Genomic DNA, 4,263 nt, shown 5'->3' on the forward strand with positions numbered 1-4,263 from the left:
TCTGCACAGTCCCTTCCTGCAGGCTGGGGTTGGCTGGTGGGGTTTCCCTATGGAGATCCTTGCACATCCCAGCTGTGGGACCACAGATACCCTTAGGGTTTGGTGGGGGGCAAAGGGGTAAGGGGTATAGTTAAAATTTCCACATGATGAATTTAAACAACTTCCCCAACCCAAAATCCATGCCAGGAGCAAGGCCCATGTATTCACATGTGCTGACTCAGATCTTCACTCCTTACAGCGAGGAGTAAAGAGAGGAAAGCATTTTAAAGACATCATGCAAAAATAACATTTCATTGCAGAGAAAGTGCTGGGGACAAAACTGGGCACTTGTTTCCTCTGTGCCTGTGATGCAGGAGGATGTAACGCCAGTTCAAGCACACAGCTGCAAGGAGTGCCCCAGATTTGTCCCTAAATTATCCCCTTTTTACACAATTTCAGTTCTCCCTCAGGCTCATCAACTCACAGCTGTTATCATGATTATTTCCCCTTTGAGGAGAAACGTGGAGGAACAGGGCTCAGCCCTCACATGAGAATTATTGTAAGTTTTGATGTGGTTAGGATGTACCAATAAGACTATAAAAGAGGAAAAAAAAAAAAAAAAGGATGAGTTTAATTTCCTGACCAATCTCTTGACCTAAATATAGCCAACCTGTGGTTTAATTGAGGAAATCTAAGTTGCTGTATCTAAAGCATTTTTTGTATTGTCTGGAGTCAGCCCATAGCAAGCTCTTTTCTTCTTTGCATGCACTGGAATGTGTCCATGAGGAATAAAAAGCATTTCTAAGGGTATTGCAAGGCGTCCTTGCATTAAATCAGCTGCCCCTGGCAGTGCAGAAGTTTGTGGGTCACAGGGATTTGGGCACAACCCCACAACCAACAGGATTGGGGCTGCATCACGTCTGTCACAGGATACAGAGGGAGATTCCTAAAAACCCCTTCGTTTAAAATAAGAAAAACTTGTTAAATAACTTCCTTGGGAGGCAAAAAAGAGATTGCACATGTGGCTAATATGGGATTTGCCCCTAGTGCTTACAGAGGGGGTGATGAATAGACTTCATGTGTTGTGAATGAGCGGAGGATGAGGAAGGAGTGGAGGAAGGGGGTGTTTTCTTCAAGGTTCTAATCCTAAAATCACCATGGAGAAAAAAACCAAAACCAAAACCTGAGGAGAAACCGTCTCCATCACTTCCCTGGGGCCAATTCCCTGCGAAGGGATGGAGGTGAAGGGCACAGAGCACGTCCCAGCCTGTGCCAAAGCCAAACACGCACGCCAGCTCCCCAAACTCTCCCTCTCCACCAGAAAAATCCAAATATTTGGGCTGGCAGGGCTGCAAAGCTGCGCATGCTTACAGGGCAGTGCTTTATTTTTTATTTTTTATTTTTTTTTTGCTGCAAGGATGGATGCAGGCCAATGCACTTAATAGTAACCACATGGTAAAATAAATAAGAACGCCTGTATAGACTTAAAAGTAAATGTTAAATATTTGCTCTGGTTTTTTTACTGATGTCTCCTATGCCAGCTTTGAAATGGCCCTGTGGCAAACAGGGCTTTTATTTTTCTTAAGCCTGGAACATTTAATAATTTCTAATTAAAACATCTTACATTTTTAGGATATTTATGAGCAAACTGATATGGGCTCCTAAAATGAGCCAGGAAGGGGTAAAAGCTGTATACTACAGTCAGATTTAAGGGTTTATTTTCTTTCAAAGCCATGTAAAAACTTTATCCACATTTTTTTTTGCTTTTGAAAAGGTATCTACTGAATACATGGAGGAGAAGCCATTAGCAATTTATATTTCTCTTCCTACATTTAGGAGCATTTTTCTGAAAATAAGTAATCATCCTCCAGGCCCACAGTGGAGAGAGAGCAGCCTGAACACAGGGGCAACTGTTGGGCAATTCCCTGTTGCTGTGAGTCCTTGGGAGCCAGGAGTCAGCTTTTACATATCTGGGATGCCTAAGTTAGCTTAAAAAAATAAAGTCATTTTTGACTGAATGCTTTATTTACTCTTTTTTCATATTATTTTTGCAAAGAAATGAGTCAACTTTTCCACTATTTTATATATTTAACACAGCAAGATTGGTGATACATACTACTGCTCCCAATACTTTTAAGACCAAAACCAGTTCCAGTTTATAGGGTGTGCTTTTTAAAGAGCAAATCTTTTGGGGAAACTTGCAGTTCTGACAGAAATGAGATTGAGCCACTAAACTGCACTATTCTTTTCCTTAAAATGTAGAAATAAATTGGCTATTTCAGAGCTGACTAACAAGGTACTCCAAAAAGTGAGAAATACTGAAAATAACTAATAATCAGTGAAGTCATGTTATAAATGGCAGGGGGGAAAAAAAAATGGAAACATCTCTTGCACATTAAACAGTGTACAAAACTCCAGCTTTATTTACATTCCCATCACCACCCCACAGCTGACCAACATGGGCTGTCAGGGATGCAGCAAGCACAGGAGACCTTCAGGGATGCTCCAGGGGACAGCAGCTCTCAGGGCAGTTAGTACTGTCTGTCTCAAAGAAAAAAAAAAATAAAGGAGTTTTCCCAGCAAGGGCCACCTGGGTAAGAGGAGGCTAATTTCTATGAATTATGCATGAGCATGCAAGGAAATGCTGCAGCAGGGAATTTAAGGGCGTGCTTTGGCAAGGCAAGGCACGAGTGGCCCATGTTTGCAGCAGATGTGGATTAATATGGCATATCTGAAGGCAAGTCAGGAATCTCCAATTTACACAAGTCATGACTGGACAGGGCTTTTTTTAGCTGCAGTTGGACTGGAAACATGTCCAGCAGCAGAGCACAACTGGAAATACTTATTTAATATTTCATACTGGCTGTTTACATTAACTCCCCCTGCCTTCAGAAGTTTTAAGTACGTTTCTCCAGCTATCCCCACACAGGAAAGAGAGGAGAATATGTCTCAGAATCTCTGCTGGTCACAGTGACTCTGAGATATGTACAAACTTCTTTTTTCCCAGCCTGGCAGTTGAAGGAGGAGTCAGGATTTTTCTGTTCTCCTTCTCAAGGTTGTTTATTGTTTCTTATCTATAAAATTCTTTCTCTGACCCGATGAAGTCTGTCTGGCAGGTCGGGTTGAGGCACACTGGAGTTATCTTTTATACTAAAAACTACGTGTGCATTATTTACAATAACTTCCCAATACCTATCATCTATGTTAGACAGTGAGTTTCTACCCTAAACCAATCTAAAAATGCCAACATCACCCAGAAGATGGAGGCCAAGAAAAAGAAGGAAAAAGGACAAGGCACACCCAAATTCCTCCACCTTGGGACCCTGAGCCCCCACTCAAAAACCTCAAAAATCTATTTTTCACCCCGTGACAAACTAACTATTATTCTACTTAAACTTTGTTGACTTGTAATTCTTCATATAAAGGTTGATAATTGTTTTTTCCAAGGGCTAAATCAAAGGCACAGGGGTCTTGGGCTCTGTGCCAAGGGCTCGAGCCCTCCAGGGCAGCCAGAGGAATTTCCTGGGTTCTGACAAATGTGCATCATAATAAATAAAAAAAAAAAAACCAGAGATTACCTGAAGTTCAAGTGTTCCACCAGAACGTACCCATCTGCGGGAGGAGGAAAAAGGAAGGGAATTAGCAAAAAGGAAGGGAATTAGCAAAATCCTAATCCTAATCATTAAGAAGCTATGAACCAGCATTAGCCTTTTAAGCAAAAGAAAGAGGGACCCTCCCCCCCTTAATTATATGCCTCAACTAAACCCCAACCCCTGATTTTTTATCATGCTCACTTCATGACTCACTTTCTCTTTAATCATCCAGCCCAAACCTTTGTCATTCGTATCAATAAATCCCCCCTCTAACAAACTACCCATCGCTCCAAGCACCACCCCCTGAACCTGACCATGAACTTCAGCTTCTTTGACCAGTTTTCAAGCCCATCCTTCCTAGGAATCCCACTAATCCTCACCTCAATAACATTCCCAGCCCTCCTACTACCATCCCTGGATAACCGATGAATCACTAACCCACTCTCAACCCTCCAGCTATGGTTTGTTAACCTAGTTACAAAACAACTAATAATACCTCTAGATGAAAAAGGACACAAATGAGCCCTGATTCTAACATCCCTCATGATCTTCCTCCTGCTCATCAACCTTTCAGGACTATAACCCTACACATTCACCCCAACCACCCAACTATCCATAAACTTGCTGTATAAACTATCCATACTTCCCTGTATGACTAGCTACCCTCCTGTTAGCGTTCAAAAACACATAA

At 41.9% G+C, this 4,263-nt stretch overlaps 1 long non-coding RNA gene across 1 annotated transcript; it reads right to left on the bottom strand.

Moving 5' to 3' along the window:
• Positions 1–2,379: 2,379 nt before the first annotated feature.
• On the bottom strand, positions 2,380–4,170 carry LOC134423290 (uncharacterized). The gene is made up of 2 exons (XR_010029044.1): positions 3,558–4,170; positions 2,380–2,520 (listed from the first exon to the last, which is right to left on the bottom strand). It is a non-coding gene; the product is annotated as an uncharacterized LOC134423290 (long non-coding RNA).
• Positions 4,171–4,263: the final 93 nt, after the last annotated feature.

The sequence above is a fragment of the Melospiza melodia genome, chromosome 11 (assembly GCF_035770615.1).
Source record: "Melospiza melodia melodia isolate bMelMel2 chromosome 11, bMelMel2.pri, whole genome shotgun sequence".
NCBI lineage: Eukaryota > Metazoa > Chordata > Aves > Passeriformes > Passerellidae > Melospiza > Melospiza melodia.